The 24,389-nt window shown below is 38.3% G+C and overlaps 1 pseudogene across 1 annotated transcript in view; it reads right to left on the reverse strand.

Annotated features, from left to right (window-relative positions):
• Nucleotides 1-58: 58 nt before the first annotated feature.
• LOC143856037 (beta-adaptin-like protein C) overlaps nt 59-24,389 on the reverse strand; it is a 30,938-nt pseudogene continuing 6,607 nt past the window's right edge. Inside the window, exons 3-17 of the transcript XR_013238091.1 lie at nt 19,834-19,947; nt 19,368-19,618; nt 18,121-18,256; nt 16,503-16,682; nt 16,310-16,402; nt 14,460-14,671; nt 14,298-14,360; nt 13,439-14,006; nt 12,902-12,947; nt 8,014-8,622; nt 2,888-2,927; nt 2,414-2,814; nt 1,795-1,984; nt 1,505-1,708; nt 59-421 (exon numbers count right to left, since the gene is read on the reverse strand). The product of XR_013238091.1 is annotated as a beta-adaptin-like protein C (transcript). The remainder of the gene's footprint in view (nt 422-1,504; nt 1,709-1,794; nt 1,985-2,413; nt 2,815-2,887; nt 2,928-8,013; nt 8,623-12,901; nt 12,948-13,438; nt 14,007-14,297; nt 14,361-14,459; nt 14,672-16,309; nt 16,403-16,502; nt 16,683-18,120; nt 18,257-19,367; nt 19,619-19,833; nt 19,948-24,389) is intronic.

Below are 24,389 nucleotides of genomic sequence, written 5' to 3' on the forward strand. Positions count from 1 at the left end.
AACCCTCACACCACAACTCAACCCCCAACACTCATTCAATCACTGAAGAAAAACCCAAAACTAGAACAAAATCTGAGTAGCAAAATCATAAATTTTACAAAAGCTACGAGCGAAGTTAACAGCATCACTTGAGAAGAGCCTCTATTGCTTCAAAGAAGAGAGGGGCCATTTCGGGGCTTCGAGTTTTGATCGCACATTTGATTCCAGGGATCCCGAGAACAGCTGTAAGCTCTATAAGGAATGGAATACTTGAAGGGACTTTGGCAGAGAGATACATAACTTCTTGATTCATGTTCCTTCGTTTTGCAATGAACAACACGTTTGATGCCGCTACATGCTCAACAGTAGCTTCAATGCTGTTGATGACGACACTGGGTAGGTCTTTGGTGATCTCATTCGGATCGGGAAGAGACTTCCATGTCTGCATGTAAGATAACAGATACAACCAATAAATCTCCCCCAAAGACAATAAAATGTTTTAGTGAAGATAAGAAGAAGCTCCTATAACCATATGATGTTAAGGGTTCAATACTGTGATACATGGATTCTTCTGAATCGGTGAAGTACCTTGTTGGACATGTGTCAGAATCCAATACTTTAGGATTCAATGTAACACTTCTACATTTATTTAATCTATTTTTCCTAAATACAATAATAAATTTACAATTATCACATGTTTTGAGTTTTATCTATCTTAATAGTAAGGTTTTTATATGGAAATACAACATTATATTTACTTAACCAAACAAAATTCCCAATATATAACCATGTTATTATGTTAAGGAAATAAAATTATCTGAATACATGAATCCTTTGTTTTTAAGTTGGCTAAATCCAACACTCCCATTCCGACACGCATATCCATACTCATGCAATTCTGGTTCAATATAAAGAAGTACCTTCAAAATGGGGCATACCTCAAGTCTACACATTTACATTTTCTACATTGTTTTCTTGTTTTCCTATACTTTAATATTTTTCAGCATAGCCGTAAGTTCTGGGTACTACTATGTCGCTTCCAAGCACAAACTTGTTAATCAATGTGTCTTAATTATGATGTTAAAGGGACCAAACATTGTGATTTAGACACAAGGTTTGCAATGGTGTACAAGAATATTGAAGTGCCAGAAATGGCAATATTAGTATTTATTCCACATCGTCTGAAACATCATACTAGCATATATACTGAAGTCATTCAGAGGTTGTGCAATGACGATAAAAGTGTGCTGCACAGCCTCCAATGCTATTTCCTAGTAACCCATATCTTGTAGTTGACATTAGTACATAAGAGATCCCATGGAGCCATTACAGATTTTAATGAGAATCCTTTAGAAAGTACTAATGGTAAATATCGTATCAATTCTAAACATTATGTCCAATTATAGATGTTAAAGCTTGATTAGCAGGTAAACAAAGGCTTGCTGGCGAAGAAGAGTCAAAGTGGAAGGAAACAAATTCAATTGTTGAGAAAGTGCATAAGATCAGTCAAACTAAATGTGTATACCTCAAGAAAGCTTGCACCCTCCATTCTGCCATCCTCGGTGAAGAAGACTTGCAGCGAAATTTTATCATTGAAGTACAACACTGGCTGTTGATTATTTTTTATAGCAACCTGCAAAAGCGTGTTTGGCGGTCCAGGGGAGACATTCTGGAATAACACCATTGGCAAAAGGGTACTCACTGAAGTACCAGGTTGCAATTGTGGGACCTAGCCAACATAAGAAGGCCCAAAACCAGATCAATTTGGTGCAAAGAAAGTCTAAGAAAAAATTGGATTCAAGCCAAGATAATCACCTGCAGAGGTCCAGCGGCCGCAAGACCAAATGAATTTTTGTTGAACTGTATCATGAACCCGTCAAGAGGAGTCTGGGAGTTATTCTCAAACAACATACTGTAAAATATTTGACCATCGCGTCGTATAATCTGTGCACTGATTTGTAGACCTTGACCAGTTGATGCTGGTACTAAGATGGGTAAAGGAGGCCTGCATGGAGTAAAGACATTGTTAGCAGACTATGTTAGTGCTATTCCTAGGCATGAGCAAGGTTCTAAATTTCGGTTCCGGCCACAATTGAAATCGAAATATTTCAGTTTCGGTGGAAATTTTGGCCGAACTCCTGTAAAATTAGGTTAAAATTTTTGTTCTTTAAAAAAAAAAAAAATCGGTGAAAATGTCTAAAAATTCGGTAAAATTTTTGGCAATTTCAGCGGAAATTTTGTAAATAAGGGTGAAAGACGAATTTTCGGAACTTTGCAAAATTTCGGCGAAATGAATTAAAAATCCGATTCATGGTATAAACATTTTGGCCGATATTTAAACCTATTGGCATGAGATGCATTATATCAATCTTTGATTTCTGGTAATGCCATTAGGAAAGCTAATTAGAATTTTAGAAGATTCCATAATCCTCACTTAGAAGGTGTTGTTGGCTGGTCAACAGGGACAAGGGCACCATCCAGGCCTATTTAATCACCAAGTAAGTCTGGCACTGGAGCCGCATGTGCCGGAGACATTGGTGCTGCCTGCCTTGTTGCAACTTGTGGAACATTACTAGAACTAGAAGGGGCCGATGTACTATCGACCGCATGGGCAGGTGATTCAGAATTTCCGGTTTCACTTCCATCAGGGTATTCCTCATCTTCTGGCCGTTGGATTGCTGTCTTGACACGGCTTACAAATGCATCTGGAGGCTTGTGATACACAGAAGCAAGGGTAGCGATATTTGCAAGAAGCTCGTCAAGAAGTGAAGGATCAAGTTGATTTGAATCATCACTAATCACTGGCTTCTCGGCCAACACGACATCTTTAGCTGCCTGAAATAGAAAATGAGAATTTGTCATGTGTGAGCAAATAGTAGTCTTTCAAGTGTCTTATATTGATATATACCTCAGGGTCAGTTGAAAGTGTTAGAGAAATAATTCTGTATCTGTTGGAAAGAAAAAAGCAGTAATCAGTTTGCTTCAAGGCGCGAAATCGCTTTCCTTAAGACAGATTTCGCCCCCACTAGAAGTGTGCAAAGGGAATCCGCGAACTGCCTCCAAGATACAATGAAGCCAGTAGGAATGTCCTACTAATTTGACGACGCTATGCACAAGCGGAGTCAAATCCGAAATGCCCTTAGAATCTTACAAGCCTGAGAGAATCAGTCTAATTTCTGTTACTGCAGTATAACAGTAATTAGATAAACAATAAGAAAATAGTTTAGTAAAACGAATTTTGGTGGGAGCAAGAAAGAGAGTATAATGCACTAGAAGTCTTAAGAATTTATCCAGAAATGGGTAAATTCGATTGTACTTTGAAATGGTTGGGTTCTGCAACTTTTATAGAGCCTCTGGTGTCTTTTCAGTGTGAAAAGCACCCTTGTATAGAGACTTTCCAGATCGGTTTGAATTCTGGCCGTTAGATCGCGCCCATACGCGATTCAACGAACCAGATCAATCCTAGAGAGTGTGTTGGGATATTTAAATTCCCGTCCTCCCATCTAACCGTTAGATGATCCATCTATGGTACAGATCGCACCCCTTAGATCCTTGACCGTTGGGAAGGGACACAACCCAATGGATCGCACCCACTGACCGTTGGAGCACTGGGCCCGCTGGGCCGATCGTTGTGCTCGAATCAAAGCCCAACCCAATCGAACTATTCGACACTGGGCTTGGGCTTGATGGGCCTTTGACCTATTCGGCCCACCCACTAGACCGATCCACAATCGTCTAGATCCACGGTCCAGATCAGATCTGGAAAAATTAAAGGCTCCAATCGCTCCTCGCTACGATGCGGCGTGCGAAGTGCAAAGTGCGCCTAAAAAAGCGCCAATAAAGCGCCACTATGCACCCTATAGCCCATTGCCCACGCCGCGCGTGCGTGTGAGCGTGCGCGAACGGTGCGTTGCACCGTCCCGCGGGTCCAACCATGGGTTCAACCTAATGTGCAATCAAACAAGTAATAGAAAAGTGTAGTGCTTTATAAGCCCTTCTCTTTCTTTTCTCTCATCCGATTTGGGACTATCTTTTCAACTACATTACACTATTCTCTTTCTCTTGCAAAAAGCAACTATTTCCAAAGAAAAGTTTTTCTTTTTCCAAAACACACTTAAAGAAAATATTTTCCAAAAATTGTTTTGACCAAAAACACTTGATTTTGAAAAATCTTTAACAATCCCCCACCATTTTCAAAATCAAAAAAGATTTTCTCATCAGGCTTGGAATTTTTATGCATAAATAAAGGTATCTTTCGATTTGAACCTTTACTTAGTGAAAACACATCAAAGTTAACCAGAATTGCATAGTAGACATGTCTTTGAACTAGCGATTCTATTTGGTTAACCGGACACATCTCACACATAAGAATTTATCTCTTTAGGCAATTTCTAAAAAACCGACACATGAATTGGCCTTGTGTCTATATCTTGGTTTCATGAGTGCTCTAGAAACTAGCCAGGTCTCATAGGAAGCGGCACCACTCCCACAGTCACATAGGTAGACTTATCAAGAGTGCCCCTGTAACTATAACACTCCAACACTTTGTTATAAGTCTATTAAGAGCTCAAATGCTCAGCCTTTCCCTTTTATACATTACAGGTACCAAGCACTTTACCTTGGGATGGAAATATAATATATATTATAGTGCTTGCAATCACTCCATATGATGTACTTTGACTCATTGAACTCAAGACTTGATATTTATTCAAGTGTTGAGTCGAGGTTCCATCATTGGTGACTATTTGGTAATGGCTTTAACCCCATCCCTAATGATGTTTTACACACCATATCTCTCGCAAGAGCTTTAGTAAATGGATCAGCCAAATTTTGGCTTGATCTCACAAAATCAATAGTTACTACTCCATTAGTAAGTAACTCTCTCACAGTACTGTGTCTAAGTCCTATATGCCTGGACTTACTATTATAAACATGATTATATGCCCTTGATAGTGTGGCCTGACTATCACAGTGGACATAAATCGATGGCATAGGATTAGGCCATAACGGAATTTCCAATAACAAATTCCGAAGCCATTCCGCCTCTTTACAACATGCTGCCAGAGCTATAAACTCTGCTTCCATAGTGGATGTTGAAATGCATGTTTGTTTCTTAGAGGCCCAGGAGACTGCTCCCCCACCAAGGGTGAAAATCCACCCACTGGTTGATGTATGATCTATACGCTCAGTTATCCAACTAGCGTCAGTGTATCCTTCTATTACAGTTGGATACCCACCATAACATAAACCATAGTCTATAGTTTTCTTTAAATATTTTAATACTCTATAGACTGCATTCCAATGAGAGAAATTTGGATTACTGGTAAACCTACTAAGCTTACCCACAGCAAATGCTATGTCTGGCCTAGTACAGGTCATAGCATACATAAGGCTACCAATCACACTAGCATACCCTAGTTGAGAAATAGTCCTTCCAGAATTAAGATATAACTTCCCACTAGGATCAAAAGGAGTTGAAGCAGGTGAACAATCAAAATGATTAAACTTTTTAAGAACTTTTTCAATATAATGTGACTGGGTTAGAATCAAACTACTGTTATGTCTTATGATTCTTATACCCAAGATCACATCTGCTTCACCCATATCTTTCATATCAAAGTTTTGAGATAAAAATAATTTAGTACTTTGAATACATTCAAAATCTGTACTAAATATTAACATATCATCAACATATAAACATATAATAACACCACTACCACCTTTAAAGTTACTATATACACATTTATCTGACTCATGAATTCTATAACCATTAGAGACTAACACCTTATCAAATCTTTCATGCCATTGCTTAGGAGCTTGCTTTAGGCCATATAAAGATTTGACTAATTTACAGACTTTATGCTCTTGACCAGGTAAAATGAAACCTTCAGGTTGTTCCATATACACTTCTTCATCAAGTTCACCATTTAAGAATGCTGTTTTAACATCCATTTGGTGAATGTGAAGTTTGTATATGGAAGCAAGAGCAATCAAGACTCTAATGGTAGAAATCCTAGCAACGGGTGCATATGTATCAAAATAATCAATTCCGGGTTTTTGAGTAAACCCTTTGGCAACTAACCTAGCTTTAAACTTTTCTATAGTTCCATCTACTTTGATCTTCTTTTTGAAGATCCACTTACACCCAATAGGTTTAGATCCAGGTGGTAGATCAACTAAATACCAAGTCTTATTACCCATAATAGAATCCATTTCGTCATTAATTGCTTCTTTCCAAAAAGCGACATCCTGTGACTTTATGGCTTCCGTATAGGTTTGAGGGTCACTTTCTACATTTAAATCTAACATTATAGAAGATTTGAGTTTTTCTCTTGTCCCTTCTACTAGGTAAGTAACAAAGTCAGGACCAAAACTCTTTTCACTTCTATCTCTTTTACTTCTTCTTATTTCACTAGGTTCACCATCTTTTGTTTGTGGTTCTAAAGAAAGTTCCACAGTATTACTAGGCTGAACTTCTTTTGGAATTGAAGTGAACCTATTCTCATAGAAGAAGGCATCTCTAGATTCAATTATTGTATTAATTTGTAGAAAATCATTAGGTTCTATAACTAGAAACCTATATGCCTTACTATGGCTAGCATATCCTAAAAAAATACACTCTATACCATTCTCACCTAATTTTCTTAATTTAGGTTTAGGAACTTTAACAATGGCTCTACAACCCCAAACTTTAAGATAATTCAAGTTTGATTTTCTTTTCTTCCAAAGCTCATAAGGGGTTACATTATTCTTTTTACTTGGTACCCTATTCAATATGTAACAAGCAGTAAGTAATGCTTCACCCCAAAAACTTTTATTCAAACCAGAATTAACAAGCATAGCATTAACCATTTCAGTTAAAGTTCTATTTTTTCTTTCTGCTACACCATTTTGCTGTGGTGTATAAGGGCAGAAGTTTCATGAACTATGCCCACTGATTCACAGAAAAGAGGGAAATGGTATTCACCACCCCTATCAGATCTAAGGCATTTAATGCATGTTTCACATTGGTTTTCTACTTCTGTTTTATAAACCTTAAACTTTTCCAACACTTCATCTTTATGACTAAGTAAATATACATAGCAAAATTTAGTAAAATCATCTATAAAAGTAACAAAATACTTTTTACCTCCCTTGGTAGGAACACTATGTATATCGCATACATCGCTATGTACAAGGTCTAACAGATTAGAAGTTCTATCTACTAAGGGAAATGGTCTAGTTATTAATTTAGTTTGCATACATATTTTGCATTTATCTACTAAATCAATTTCACATTTTGGAATTAAATCTAACTTAACCATATCATGCATTTTCCTAGTATTAACATGTCCTAAACGATTATGCCATAAAGATAAAGAGTCAACAACATAAGCAAAGACATTCACTTTATTGATATTGAGTTTAAACATCCCTTCATACATATATCCCTTTCCAACAAAGGTACCCCCCTTAGAAAGAATGAATTTGTCAGATTCAAATACGAGCTTGAAGCCATTCTTGTTAAGAATGCTTCCAGAAACTAAATTCTTTCGCACTTCAGGTACATGAAAGACATCGGTAAGAGTGAGGCGCTTGCCGGATGTAAATTCCAGTTCTACTTTGCCTCTTCCTTTGACTTCTGCCGTCGACGAATTGCCCATGTAAAGGACACTTCCATCTTCAACCGTTTCATAGGTCGAAAACAGATTCCTGTCTTTGCAGACATGCCTCGTCGCACCCGAGTCAATCCACCAATCATTGCCATCTTCAAGAATATTTGCTTCTGAAATCATGGCCACAAACTTGTTGTTGTCTGTTGGTGTTCCCGACTTCTTATCTTTAAGAAGTCGACATTCACTCTTGTAGTGGCCTGGTTTGCCACAATTGAAACAAGCACCCTTCCTTTTCTTATTCTTATTATTCTTCTTGTCAGGGTGTTTGTTTCTCTTCCGATTGCCTTTCCCTTGTTGGTTTGGTTTATTGACATTTTCCACCAAGTGTATCTTAGAGGAAGAATTCTCATGATCATCTTTATGATCTCTAATCCTTGACTCTTCCTCAATCCTGAGGCATAGAGCCAAGTCATCAAGAGAAATCTCCTCTTTCTTGTGTTTAAGACTTTTTCTAAATTCTTTCCAACTTGGCGGAAGTTTGTCAATAATCGACGGAATTATAAAGGAATCATCAAGTAAAATGCCTTGCAAATGAATTTGACTCACCATGTGTTGGATTTCATGCAGTTGATCAATAACAGGTCTATCATCTACCATGCGATAATTCAGGAAACGACTCACAGAGAATTTTTTGCTGCTAGCATCCTCCGCCATGTACTTCGCTTCGAGTGCGTTCCAAATCTCACTTGCCGATCCCATTCCCTGATATATGTCGAACAAAGTATCCGACATAGCATTGAGGATGTGCCCTTTGCAGATGTAATCATCTTGTTCCCATTTCATTCTTGCACGAGCCTGCGCTAATGTCTCATTTTCAACTGTTGTCGGCCTTGGGGATGTGAGAACTCGAACTACTTTGAGCGACGTAAGGATGAAGTGCAACTTCTTCTGCCATCGCTTGAAATTCCCTTTGTCAAATCGCTCAAGTTTGACAAAGTCTTGGGACATTTGACGGATTGAGTACAACGCCATTGAAGCAAAGAAAAATCTGTCTTAAGATTGTTAGAGAAATAATTCTGTATCTGTTGGAAAGAAAAAGCAGTAACCAGTTTGCTTCAAGGCGCGAAATCGCTTTCCTTAAGACAGATTTCGCCCCCACTAGAAGTGTGCAAAGGGGATCCGCAAACTGCCTCCAAGATACAATGAAGCCAGTAGGAATGTCCTACTAATTTGACGACGCTATGCACAAGCGGAGTCAAATCCGAAATGCCCTTAGAATCTTACAAGCCTGAGAGAATCAGTCTAATTTCTGTTACTGCAGTATAACAGTAATTAGATAAACAATAAGAAAATAGTTTAGTAAAACGAATTTTGGTGGGAGCAAGAAAGAGAGTATAATGCACTAGAAGTCTTAAGAATTTATCCAGAAATGGGTAAATTCGATTGTACTTTGAAATGGTTGGGTTCTGCAACTTTTATAGAGCCTCTGGTGTCTTTTCAGTGTGAAAAGCACCCCTGTATAGAGACTTTCCAGATCGGTTTGAATTCTGGCCGTTAGATCGCGCCCATACGCGATTCAACGAACCAGATCAATCCTAGAGAGTCTGTTGGGATATTTAAATTCCCGTCCTCCCATCTAACCGATAGATGATCCATCTATGGTACAGATCGCACCCCTTAGATCCTTGACCGTTGGGAAGGGACACAACCCAATGGATCGCACCCACTGACCGTTGGAGCACTGGGCCCGCTGGGCCGATCGTTGTGCTCGAATCAAAGCCCAACCCAATCGAACTATTCGACACTGGGCTTGGGCTTGATGGGCCTTTGAACTATTCGGCCCACCCACTAGACCGATCCACAATCGTCTAGATCCACGGTCCATAAAAAAAGTGCGCCTAAAAAAGCGCCAATAAAGCGCCACTATGCGCCCTATAGCCCATTGCCCACGCCGCGCGTGCGTGTGAGCGTGCGCGTGCGCGAACGGTGCGTTGCACCGTCCCGCGGGTCCAACCATGGGTTCAACCTAATGTGCAATCAAACAAGTAATAGAAAAGTGTAGTGCTTTATAAGCCCTTCTCTTTCTTTTCTCTCATCCGATTTGGGACTATCTTTTCAACTACATTACACTATTCTCTTTCTCTTGCAAAAAGCAACTATTTCCAAAGAAAAGTTTTTCTTTTTCCAAAACACACTTAAAGAAAATATTTTCCAAAAATTGTTTTGACCAAAAACACTTGATTTTGAAAAATCTTTAACAGAAAGAAGGCGCCAATATATGTAGGCACGATCACGCAGGTCTGGATTGTCAGTCTCTACAGTAGCATTATTTAAAACCAACTGTACACAAGTAATTGAGGCATGATAGACATGGTGGAAACCAATGAGAAGTACAGTTAAAAACTGTGCTCCTAAGTTTTAAAATAAAATCTGTAGAAGTAAAACAGTATGACACATTCCGCTGGAATAAGCAAGAGAAACAGAGTTGCTAGTAAGTAGTCTTATCAAGATATGAATTTAGGCCCTCTGACGACAACATTAGCATTACATGAATACAATATCGAATTCTCCTCACTCAGGACAAGTAACCATCTGTGGATTAGGAAGTTGTCCCCCACCAACTTACCAATGTGATTCAAGCAGTAACATCAAAACACAAGTAATTGGTAGTTTGATAGTGTATGCACAAAATATAACTCTTTGCTTATAACATGTGTAGGGTACAACATGTAGATAAACCCTAAGTAAACTTCCTTGTTTTGGCACTGTAGCCTTTATTGAAACCCGCGTATTTTCATATGTAGTATGCCTGAGTGGTGTGTGCGTGTGTATGGAGACAAAAGACATGCATATCAGAGCCAGCCTGTCAATATTGTCCTAATACAAAGGCATATCATATCCATGTGCCTGCGTACATATGATGTGATGCAGTCTTTTTTTTTCCATATCAGTTGGCATTAGTTGCCCGATGTACAATTCAGTTCTATTAACCACCATTGTTAGTGTATCAGTCCAATCGTTGGTGATCCTAGGAACATGCATAAATGAAACAATAGTTGACTTCAAGCCATCTAGAATCTCATTAATAATAATTCGCTAATCTCCATGGCTCAATGTTATCTCCCCTAGTCTACGATGTCACATTGGAAGAATCTCCTTCCACCACCAACCTACTGCCCATATAAAATTCCGATATGAAGAGCCCAAACCTCCGCATTCGTTGAGTCCACATGACCAATAGAACCCAAGAATGACCGAATAATGTTGCCATTTGGATATCAAGAAACACCCACTAACATGCTGGACCCGAGTTACCAAGCAAACTATCATCAAAAATTAATTTGATGAGATAAGGGGTGGAGGGTCCCATCTCGCTTTGATCTTCCTCTACAGACCTCTTCCCATTAGAATTTCCTTCCATTTTCTAAGGATGTCCCAGATGGAATAACCCCAGAATTCCTCTAACCAAAACAAAGCTAATAAAGGAAAGTTTGATGCTCATCATCACACAAACAAGTGAAGACGGCTTCTCCTTAAATGTAAGGGAACCATAAACGACAAAGATCGACCGGTATTTCCAAATTCTCTAGCATACATAGCCTACCAAGACAAAGCTAATCAAGGAGGATTTGGGTCCTCTTAATTTGCGAGGAAGATCACCAATAGATGCTATGCATGCAGGAGCATCTCTTATACACATTAGCCCCTTCATACATAGCTCTTTGTTTCATTGGTTAGTGTTTGGGAATTCAGGTTTTATTAAGGGTACTTTAGGCAATCTTTGTAATGGGCTAGCCTATATAAAGCCCCAACAGTTGTAATTTTCTTTAGTTTTGCAGCTAGGCTCTTCTCTTTATCTTTCATCCTTTCTCTTGGGGTTATGGGATTTGAAAGATAAAGAGAAGAGCCGAGCTCTATCTGAAATTTCTCTCCAAGGAGAATCTCTACAAAAATTTCAGTTCCAAAAATTAAAGAAAAGGACAAGTGTTGGGGCTTCATATAGGCTAGCCCATTACAAAGATTGCCTAAAGTACCAATAATAAAACCCGAATGCCCAAAGTACCACTACTAATACAAAGATATTAAAGTACAATTACAACTAAAAAATGACCAATTAATCATGAAGTGAACACTAACTAACGAAACAAAGAAGTATGTGTGCAGGGGAAAATGTGGCTAATGTACAAGGGATGCTCCCACATCATCAACCCCACCACTTCCTCAAAATTATGACGAGGATAAAAGCTCAAAGAAGTAATGCATTCCAACAACCTGAAATTCTTCAGAGGATGTGGCAACCCGTTCACACCAAGCATCGTTGTCCTCAACCAAGGCCTCAAACTGTTGTCCAATGTAATCATCTGGACCACCAGTTGGATCTCACCAGCATCCCCCTTGCCCCACTACAGCTGGCCCTAAAACCCCTCTGTGGCAATTGATCGGCATTATCGATTCAATTCCAGCCCCTCCCCGAATAATTGTCCTTTACCACCCCTATGCCCCAGTGGCGATTTATTCCTCTCAGCCATTGCCTATCTCTTTAATGACAAAGGGTTCTGCCACAATAGGCCCTCCAATGAACACCTCAAATATTTACCAATAGATGCGTCTGTGCAAGTGTTGAGATGATCATTGTCATAGCTTTCATCTTCTCGAGCTAAACTGCAAATGAGAGAAGAGGACTATTTTCATCTTTTTGCTCCCATCTCAACATATTTGCTTCCAGGCTACTACCAGATCCATCAAGTCAATCTAGAACATATGAAAATCAATCTTACCAGAATAAAAGTGTGTATTGATAGTCACAAATTAATGTAGGTGGAGATGAATCAAAGTAATCTTCAACATATGCAACAATCTATTGCAACCTTTACGCAAAGCAGGTTTTGTGAATCTTTGTTTTAAATGATCAATTACCAATTGAGCACAAATCATTGTTTATAACATATTCCAGAGTGCGTACCCTGGTATCATGAAAAGTAGTGTAGGTTCTACGAAAGTTAGATTGCGTTTGATTGATTAGGGTCCCCGCCCCCCTCTTAACCCAGAATATATTATCATACAGTATTAGCATACAAAAGGAGCCACCAATCATTGACTCGCTCAAGCCCACTCAGTTTTGAGTCAATCAAAAACTACATTGACACACCCAAGTTAACAAAATCTCACCACATCAATCATTGACTCGCCTGACTAAGTTTTTTTAAACATTTTTTATTACAGCTCCTTGATAATCATAACAGTCACTGAAAGAAGTTAAGAATGAGAAGGGATGGATCTGTCAAAACAAGGGAATGTAGTAAATATCACCTTCCTTGGATACTCACCTGAGTCCACTCAGTTTTGAGTCAATCAAAAAATCTATAGACACACCTGAGTCAATAAAACCTCACAGCGTCAGCTTGAGTCAACTTGGTTTTACCTAGGCCAAGTTCTTGCCCAGGTTTTTTAAACATTGGTTATTACAGCTCCTTGATAGTCATAACAGTCACTGAAAGAAGTTACGAATGAGAAGGGGTAGATCCGTCAAGACAAGGGAGTGTAGTAAATATCACTTTCCTTGGATAAATTAATGATATGTATGCATGAAGCACATTATATCAGAAGCCATAAACTAATTTCTAAACAAAAAAAAAGAAACTGTTATAGTTATAGTATTATACTAATTGCTGGCAGGTACTTAATATTATAACAATGATTTTTAGTAAAATATGAATTCATTTGCACAAGACAATATCAGTTGTCAAGAATGATGCGCTGTGAATGTAAAACGATGCACATCTTGACAATGCTAAATTCCAGAAAAAGAAAAAAACGTTCAATATTGACATGGAAAGAATTCTATGCTAGTATATGATTCTTACGTAAAAGAAATTTCAGGTAATCAAAATAAAGAACCCCCGAACTTCTCAGCTTAAATTTCTCATCAGTGAACAGAAACGCTAAATAACAGATAAAAAAGGATTGCATATAGGACAAGAAAATTTTGGAAAATTCAAAGAAAAAGAAAATCAAGGGACGGGAGGCTAATGTTAACATGGTTTTACACAAAATAGGTGCAACTGGAAAGGCATAGGTGAATGGCACGAAGGATACTATAAATGATCGGCTGCAAAGTTGTAGGAAACAGGATAAACAGAACAGACTTCTTGAGAACCCAGAGGGGAAAAAACAGCACATATGGAAACACAATTGTAAGCAATGAAGACTAATCAGAATCACGAGGACATCATGATGGTAAAAGCAAAGAACCTGAATCATCTGTTGTGGGCCCTCAGTTCGCTTTTTAAGAAACAATTTAACAGTTGCAGTAAGCAATTGCAACTGGACCAGAGCAGGCTCTTCTGGGAAAGTCTCTAAGAAACTTTCAAGGAGTTCGTCGGCATTATCAATTCTTTCTGCATATTCACCAATTATCCATATCATAGATGCCTGCATCAACAAAAGCATCTGGGTAAACATCTGGAAGTAAACTACAGATGTTACTATTAGAAACGCAGAATCCTAGGCCGTTCTGTCAAGTGGAATAATAAAAGAAGAGAAATTATATGGTGCCAGACCGTCAAGTCCCGTGTAGGCAGTACATCAAAAGTACCGCCCTTGATATTTGATCTAACAAAAGCCTCTTAAAAAGTGGGCTACTGTTGGATCAAATATGAAGGGGTACCGCCCACAATGGACTTGACGGTCGGGCACCGTATAAAAACTCATAAAAGAAAGTACCTTGGCCTCTGGCTCATCTAAGTGTCTAAGCTCTCACAGAGGGTTGCAATAATAGACTCATAGCTGCAGATGAAGATGGGCACACAAATAAGCTTGGAAAGAAGAGAACCATCCATGTCCAGTAAATATGTTACTTGGCAGCCCCAAAAACTCACAACTCACGTGTTAGGATATCGTCGGAAAATGTCCTTGATGACTATAATAGCCTCCTGCACAACATAGTTTACTTTTATCTTTATCAGCTCAAGCAACACACTGATGCGTCGCTCGGCTGCTCTGTCTAACTTGATAGCACAGCGGCCAATAGCACGTACAGCTTTTCTAACAAAATCCACATCTACTTCTGTGGCATACTCTTTGAACTCCAAGAGAACCTACAAAATAATTATCATTCTTTCTGAAGCAAGGTCTCGCTACTTGTTGAATTTACATATTAATCTACCCCAAAAAATACATAGTGCGTTGAGACAAGTTAAAACCCCAAAGAATTCTAAATACAGAAAACAAGAGACACTACCAATTACTAGCCCTCTATACAAAGCCTATTAAAATCAGCCGATTTACTTATCGCATGTCTAGAGGATTAAATAATAAATAAGAAACAACATTCATCTAGGAGTTCAAGTAAAATTAGATTCACCAAGCAATCATAAAATTTACAGAAAAAACTTTTCAAACATTAGAAGAGAAAACAGATCAAAAATAATGTATTGAAAGTACATTCAAACAACAGATTAAATTACAGACATGCATGAGCATAAGCTTCTTTACTCTTAATCTCATATTGGATGGCAAGAATACTAATCACTTGAAAAGTCAGGCCTCAGGAGTTTGTTATTTAAATGTGCAAAGTGGGATTAAGATTCAGATCATGGGCAAGCGATACCTCTCAAAAGGAAACAGAACGATGAAGTGAGTACAAACAGAACACCCAAAAAAAAAATACTTAATACATGTGCTAAATTTTCAATGAATGAAATAACAAATTTCAACAATAACAGTCATAGGTGCGCACGAGTCTGCACGAGTCTCCGTGGGGTTTTTATTTTATACTGCTTTATATATAATTGTAAATTGCAATAAAACCCATCAAAAAAATAATAATAAGATCAACTATAACATCAAATCTCCCATTCCTGCATGGGAATGGAAGCAAGGTGAAATTTCATCGTGTAGAAAACCCAGTTAAGTTGTTTCTCCTTCAGTAAGAACTCTGATCGGTGTATCTCATCCCTTTTTTCTTGTGGAAGGAGATTCTCCAAATCATTTATGCAAAAATAATGTTCTCCTTGGAGTGTTGCCATCATACTTCATGAGAAATTTGACATTAATTCTGGCATATCAATATGCACGTTTCTCATCCTCAGGCAAGCCAACCATGTGATGAATGGCTTGGCGGGCTAACCGAGGAGCCTACGCTATTGTGTTGGGTTTGCAATTTCTTGCCAAATATACCTCTAAGTGTACAATCATTAATAAGTAACCAACAGAATAAATAATTCAGGACAAAACATCCCGTGACAATAGAGACTTTGAGCCACATAGGATGGGTTTATTTTATTTTTATTAAAAGATGGGTTAGAACTAATAGTTGTGTAAAAATCTATGATTTGTGGACATGGACATGAGTGTCGAGTGTCAACACCGACACGGAGTGTCGGACACAGCAAACCCCCAAACTTTAGAAATGGGGACACGGCTAAAATAGAAAGTATATGTAATCATGATTTGTGGATATGGATTCGTATGTCCAGTTTCGACATGGATACGAGTTGTCTGAATGAGGTAAACACAATATTAAATAAAAAACAGAATTTCACACTTGACACGGAACAAAAACATGTCCACACACGCACATTAAGTCTAACACTTCCAGCAATACAAGTAAAAGTGTCCAGAGGAGTGTCGACACGTGTGGACATGCGTGTCGTGTTGGCAGGACACGTGAGTCAACAATAAATTCGAAGTGTCGGACAAATCATAGGTAAAAATCAAATAAATGAGTTGGGTACCTGCTCTATGTTTCGATCGGACGCAAGCTTTATCATGATCTCTAGCTTCTCCATCTTCACATAAATAGGATCATTGTATTTGCAGAAGAAAACCTACAGACAGCAAAGATGCACAGTAAAAATTCATGTATAAACCCTAAGCTTGAAAAGACTAACGGAATTAGCTAGCAAACTGTTACTTAAAATAAATGACCTTGATTTCATGAGCAAGGATCGTAGGCCGCCTTTGTACGATAAGGTTGATGTTTCGCAATGCAACATACTGTATTTCAGGTTCTGCAAAAAGTAGTGTTACTAGAGGAGGGGCCATTTTCTTGCAAAGATTCCGGACCACATCAGCACTGGTGATGAGTTCCATTTGTTGAAGGATCATCTGCAATAACCAGTTCATGACTTGATAATGTGCACCAGCAATACAAGAATGCGTAAAATATCATTCTCTATGTCAATACCACATAGAGTTACGAGGTATTATTGGTCACATGCCGATCTCATAAAATACAGATACTTTGCTATGCAGTTCAATGATGTTGCGTACCAAATATCATTCTCTACATTAATGAAATGAATATGCAAAGTAAAATGCCTTATGAAGGAAAAAAAATCCCCTTTCGATGCTTAGTCAGAGACTCATCATTTGTACAATGCTTATGTTTTGAAATTTGAAACTCCCATGACTTTTTAAATTGAAATGAAAAGTGGGCCCACCTTCCCCTTTCGATGCTTGGTCAGAGACTCATCATTTGTACAATGCTTAGGTTTTGAAATTTGAAACTCCCATGACTTTTCAAATTGAAATGAGAAGTGGGCCCACCTTCGATTCAACTAGGATGGTCCCACAAAGCATGTTGACAAAGATTAAAAAACTTAAATATTTTTTATAGGGTTTTCAAAAAAAAAAAGCCCATGGAAAACCACGGCAAAAATGTGCTTCTTTGATTTGCATTGTTTTTTTCCGATTTAGAGCAGATTAGGACAGGATTTTTTATTTTGGGGAAAATATCATCTTACGATGTAAATAATAACATCTTTCCATTTTCCTTTTTTTTTTTGTCATTCCGACTATTTCTGTCAAATTTCGATCGGAGATAATGACGTGGAAGGAACTCATTGAGATTTCAGTGGAGGTGGAAATGGAAACATTTCGGTCGTTTTGGGGAAATTCGGAGAAATTTAAAACCATGAGAACACATAGTATCTTATCGTACACCAAAAATATGAATGAGTTCTTCAAGAAAAAGGAAATTTGAAATGACTATTGCAAGTGTATCCTACTTTGGCTCAATGAAATTGATTGGAATTGTTAAAGTATAAAAGACAAAAAACGCCTTTCTCCAACAGCTTAAGCTTTTGGAGAAGTTGGTAAGTTAACATGGTATCGGGGCCAAAGGTCTCGAGTTCAAACCTCCCGGATAACAAAAATCCACATGCGATGGCCGGCCCAAAGTGGGACCATATGTGCCACGTGTTTGCCAAGTGGGCCACACGTGCGGGGGAGTGTTAAAGTATAAAAGATAAATAACGCCTTTCTCCAACAGCTTAAGCTTTTGGAGAAGTTGGTAAGTTAACAGGAATCATATACTGAATGGTGAATACTAATCGTGAATAAGATACTATGTGAATATTAAAAGACATTCATTTCCAGATAAGTGATCATCCTTCACAACCGCCCCAACAATATAGTCACAGTTCTTTGTGAGTTTAAGACTGTATTGTTGGGAAGTGAAGGAAAATGATGATCACCTAAATGTAGTCACCTTTCTTGACATTGAGAATATCATTTAAATCCATAGAAGGGAACAAAAGCTTACCTTTACAGCCGAAAGTACAACTGCACAATTTGCATGCTGCAGTCGTGGAGTAACCCGTTCAACAATATTTTCAGCTTCACGTGCATCTGAAGCCTTGTACTTGGAAAGAGCATCCAAAATGAAAACTTGACCCCATCTGCAGAAACATTAGACTAAATTCAGGACTCAAATATAATAATAAAAAATAAAGAATACTCCTAAAAAGGTACTGTGTCAGGAAAAAAACCCCAAGTTCCCTATAAATTCAAGTCAAACAATAGTGATCTTGTGCCAGTCTTGTGATGTTCCTTTCACTGCCATCTAATATATGTCATTTGCAACCACAATTTCCAGAAAAAACCATTGATACAAAGTTTGGGAAGCAAATCCATATGTCGTTTGCAACCACAATTTCCCCATTGACACAATGTTTGGGAAGCAAATCATATGGCAATCTTTCTAAACATAATAGAAAATGAAAATATAATAAAGCATCATGTACAAGGTTTTAAATTTCGACCAAAATCCGAAATTTCGAGTTTCGGTGGAGACCGAAACCAAAATTGGGTAAAGTCCAAGCGTTACAAAATTTCGATCGAAATTTCGTTTGCTCCAGAAATTTAAGGAATATCTCCAAAAAATCAGTTTTAAATTGATTATTTAATATTATCCCAAAATTTCAGCCGAAATTTCAAATTTCAGCCGAAATTTCAAATTTCAGCCGAAATTTCAAATTTCGGGGATTTCATCGAAATTTGCTAACGGCTAAAATCTTGCTTTATTTAATTTCGATTGATTTCGCCGAAATTTCCAAAATTTCTATTTCAGCTAAAATTTCGGTTTCGGTGAGGACCAAAACGCATTCCAAAACCGAAATTTAAAACCTTGATCATGTATAGAGGTTCCATCTGAAACTCTAACCTAGGCAATTGATATTGGTCCCGCTCCCAAATAACTGAGAGAAACAGAAAGCCTTCATGTTATTATTAAATATGACTATCTATGAAATATTTTGAATCCAATTCAACCAAAATACGCACATCTAAGTCAAGTGAAACTCGAGACCATAAAAGAAACATATCCAAAAGAAAATTCAATAAGATAACAAATTTAGCCTTCTAGCGTGACAGTAAGACCTGTCGAAAAGGTAAATATTCAGAGAAACTGGAATATTTTTCTGATAGTTTTTGCTCCTAATAATAGCATGTACGCCCACATAGGATGGAAATGAAGCAAATGGATAAAATGTTGCAATAAACTAGACTTACTCAGTGCACTCATTTAGAGCAGTCAGGAGCTTAGAAAGCGTGTTACTGGTGATCTCAAAGATTGGTCGATTGCTATTTTCTTGGATCTCTGCAAGTGCTGCCACAGCATTTGCCACCACCATTGGATTATTGTCAGAAATTAAATCCTTAAGATTCTCTAGAAATCCTCTATCCTCCACTAGCTCGGCATTTATATCATAAAGTTTAGCAACACATATCGATGCTGTCTTTCGAACATAAGGATCATCATCCTGTCAGTGAATGGAGAATCAAAGTGAAAATCATATTTAATGTGCAGTGGCTCAACAAGTGAACTTACACAAAGTTCATTCAAGATGAAGCAAGATCCTTACCATTTGAAAAAAAGAAAGGATAAAAAAACCATGTTCAATAGTAACAAACAACATGAGAGTGCAATAGTGACACAAATGACAAAAGGAATAACACGACTGGAGATTAAAGAGACCTTGAGACATCTCTGAAGTGGATCGCATAAATATTCTGTAATTTTATCAACGCGGATGCATCCCATAGTCCTGACAGCTAATGCACGAATTAAGGGATTTGGATCCTGTGAATCCTGCAAAGGAACAGAACTTAGCAGTGCAAGATAACAATTTGATCGCAACAATATGAATGCCAAACCACAGGTAGATATAGCACTTCACAATATTTCAAATAAATTTCCAAATGTTGATAGCCTAAACGGAAAAATGACAACTCTTTCACAAAGGTGTACAATTTCAGTCAACAAAAGAAAAAACGACCAAAACATGTTCAGCATTTGACATGGGCCACAGAGATATCTTCTAACCGAGTTTTCATGATATAGCAAAACCCATAAAGGTTGACTGTTACTTCATTAAAGAAATGTTTGGTACAAACCATTTGCTTCATATATTGGGGATCGACAATGCATTGCTCATATATCATTGAAAAACAATGGGTTTGTGTGCGCACAAATGCACAAAAAGTAACGAAAAGGGGATGATATCAGCGTACTTGTGTAAGCTAGGAATGCAGGCATAACTAATTAAACTGAATAGGGGTAGAGTGTGAATATGGTATAACTGTACTGTTTCTGTGCGCCAATTGAGGTCGCAATGATGCATTAGTTACACACAACTGCCCTAGTTAACTAAAGTCAACCTAAAACCCTTTTTATCAGTAATAGGATATAAAAATAATGAACACAGATCATAGGGGTAGAAATTTCCTCACAAAAGACTCCTTACACATTCCTACCTTAGTTAGAAGATAGCAATACTGTCAGCACTTTGGAGGACATGAAAGAAGATAAAAGTGAGGTACATGAGTTAAAAATTTCACGGATAATCCCCGTAAATCTCCAATGGCCCAGAGATTGGTTCTTTGCTAAGAGAAGACGTTAGACGAGTCCTCCTCCACGGGAAGATTTCTTCCCAGGTAATAAGAAAACAGCCTTAAGCCGATGAGAAGGGCTCTAGCTTCCGTCTCCCTCTAGTCTGCCCTATTAATTGGTCCAGAAAAGCAAAGGATGATATCACCTGTGTGATTCCTGAAAACACCACTGATACCCACTGGGCCCAGGTTACCAAGAGCAGCACGATCAATGTTGAAGGTGTTGGGAGGAGGGAGGGTCCACATTGCCATTTTCTTTTCCCTCTCCACTCTATCTTCCAATGACTTCTTCTTTCTCTTGCTCCATAATACTCATGACACCACCAATGGAGTAACAGCCAAAAGGTCCGATCCCACTCCCCAAGATGGCACCACCACCATCCCTCAAAAAGTCCCATGAAGGATGACGCAAAAGAGAGTGAACATATTGCACCATACTTTTACCAAAAGATCACAACGGCCAAAAATATAATTGGAGGACCCCTCCACCTTCAAACAAAGAAAACATATCTGCCAACAGAAAGTTATTCCGCTTGAGAATACTAAGCATGTTAATCTTTTGGTGCACCACTGTCCAACAATAGCCATGGACCTTGGGCGGTGTGGGTGATCTCCAAATTGTCATTCAATTAAAAAGGCCAGACCCCTTTCACCAAGCCATGAAAGATGGGCTAAAAAGAGAGATAATATTTGGGGTCAGGGCCCAAAACCTCATATCCAACACTTTCAGGAAGGGAGGATTAGGGCAATCCTATGGATTACTAATTTCTCCAGACCTCCGGGAAAAGCATGAAAAAAAAAGGCTTGAATGGTACGATCCCTCCGTCACCCCAGAATGAAAGGGGTGATCCCATAGTTCTTGGTCTATGAAGATGCGTTGTTAGGTGCTCCTTTTCCCATTGAGGCCGAACCTAAACATATGCTCGAGAGATAGCTATCCATACAGTTATAAGGGATGATAAGGGATGTATGGACTCCCGAGAAGAGAGGAGCCGTGGTGGAATACCCCCCACCCCGACCGCCAGGATCCCACGAGTGAATAGAAAGTTAGATCTACATTGGTTCTCACCTGAATCGTCCCATCTATCCTTTTCCATAACTGAATCCCACAATGATTTACGTGTGATATCAAATACAAGAGGGAGGCCTAAATAGGAAACATGAATCTTGGCTTTCTTGCAACTAAAAGCCTCTACAAGCTCAACCACTCAACCCTCCTCACCCCCGCAATAGAGCTTTTCCCAAGATTGAGAATAGAGATTTCCCCATCATTGAACTTGGGTAGAAACAGTGAGGAAAGACTTGATGGCTAGGAACATAACAAAGAACATGACCTTGGATATGAGAGAATGGAAGAAAATGATTCATGTAGGTGAAGCCAACTAGTGTCAAGATTAGACTTAGTCAATTTGAGCCGGGTAGATCCTTTCACCTTCTTCATGTAAATTTTCTAAAGGATTCATTAGCCAACCCCAACTAGTGTGGGACAAAGGCTTAGTTGAGTTGAGTTGAGTTGATTCTCAATCCTGACACACCCTCAAACCACCATAAAATGCATCTAAGATTCCTAACTTGGTCTATGAAATCATCATAAAAAATCAATGTATGGTTCGCAAATCGGAGATGAGTTCAAATCCCCCCGGCTTACGCGATGCGCATGGTTTACAGGTGATTGCGCGCATCCGTAGGGAATAGTCCTGCCCTAAAAATTGGCGTGGGGATACCCTATGTCATAAAAATAATAAAAAGGAGTGGTAAGGAATCTTATGAACAAATTCTTGTGATGTTTAAGTTTGCCACGACTACATATGACAATAGGAAAGAATCAATTTCAATATTTTATGGGGTTTCACACATCAATGCTCCAGGACTGCCGTAAAAAGCTTAGTAAACTTCAAGTCATATAGAAAATCCATAAATTTTCATTTATAATAGCTTTTCGTACCAAGTTATGTGGCTGGGTATATTATGTCTTGCACATAAAAAGACTCAAGATCTTTACAGTTTGTCTACTAAGTTCTCCATTATGTTGTAATGTAGACTGTCATCTGCCATTGGGCTGGTATGCTGCTACAAACAGCTAGGCATTTGCTTATGTGAAACAACCAATTACTCCAAAAGCTTAAGCTGTTAGAGATGGCGTTATTTAATCTTTTACACTTTAACAGCTTAGCATGATCTTCCATCAAGTTATGATGCAGATTTTGGTCCACACCCGATATGCAGATTCGTCCAAATTATTCTACATGCACTGAGCTATGTTTGACCAATTAAAGATTTATATTTAATATTGGTGCATCATGCTTTTCATTCGAATCAATGTATCACACATTTAGAAAAGCAGTTCAGATGTGTTGGTAGCATCACCGACATGTTTTTTTTTCTCTGAGACAATCCAGATCGATTGACAAGGGATCTTATTCAATGGTTGCCTTCCACAGTTTCCAACTTTCTTCTCGGTGAAATCAGCTTTGAAAAATTGTCAATTATGGACCATATACTACAACTAACATGCGTTCCCTAGTACAGCCCCAAGCCCGAACCCTTCAGAAACTAACTAGTACTCCAGTGCCGCTGCCATGTCTGCTCTGGCATGTGATTCCTAGTTTATCAAAGCTGACATCATTGACAGTTTTTTGATAGAGGATATATTGTTGCTTCATCTAGATCTAGGTATCAGATAATCAGTGTAATGTATGATCTTCATCACATTCAGATGATCAACATCATGGTACATATATGCTGTATTGTTATGTATCAATGCATGTCCATGAAATTGAATGACTTGTCATGTATCAATGCATGCACTGTATCCTGCATTTGAGCATTGAAAAAGAAGAGGCAGAGCATGGTCGTAGCAATCCCTCATTCTTAAAGGCAGTTGAAATTTTATATTCTTTTGGTTCCGAATGTTACAGCTAGATAAATTCAAGAACGGATGGGTGAATCTTCCCCTTCTTTCTGTCATGTGAGGAGATCGGCTAACGACGTAGCCGATAAACTACCTAGGGAAGGGGTCTCAAAAGAGGAGTTAGTTCTTTTTTATTTTCTTCCTCCTTGATGTTTGGTCTCCTCCCCCCATTTCTGGGGGCCTTCCTTTTGTTTCTTATCTTGTATGTTATTTGTGGCTTGTATTGACCATCTCGGTCCCCTTTTGACTTAATGAATTCTTTACCATTCAAAAAAAATGTTACAGCTAGATAAAGCTATAGAATATATGCACAAGAATAAGAATAAATTTTTTTTTTTTGAACTATCTACAGTATTGATTTAAAAAATAAGAATAAATATGAATGCTTCTGTAATCATAACAGATCGTTGACTTCAAGTTTAATCTTATTATTTCATGTTGTTTCTATAAATAGACCTATGCTTGCAGGCAATTGAACATTCTAAGAAATTTTTTCTGTCTGCAGCATTCTTCCTTGAAACCAACACTATTTCAGGAAACTCTGGACCAAACAACTGAAGAAAACTTTCAGCACTCAAATTCCTGGAAGCTTGAACAAGTGTCACACCCATATCCGTGAGATATGAACTGGGCAGTTAAAGGAACGAAGTAATTTTATATGCAATCTTTAATGGAAACGCGTGAACAAACATTAAATAGGCAGCTTATAAAGAGTAAGTATTTAAAAAGAA

Source organism: Tasmannia lanceolata, unplaced genomic scaffold, assembly GCF_043159265.1.
Source record: "Tasmannia lanceolata isolate RefF3 unplaced genomic scaffold, GAP_Taslan_0.1 ptg000023l, whole genome shotgun sequence".
NCBI lineage: Eukaryota > Viridiplantae > Streptophyta > Magnoliopsida > Canellales > Winteraceae > Tasmannia > Tasmannia lanceolata.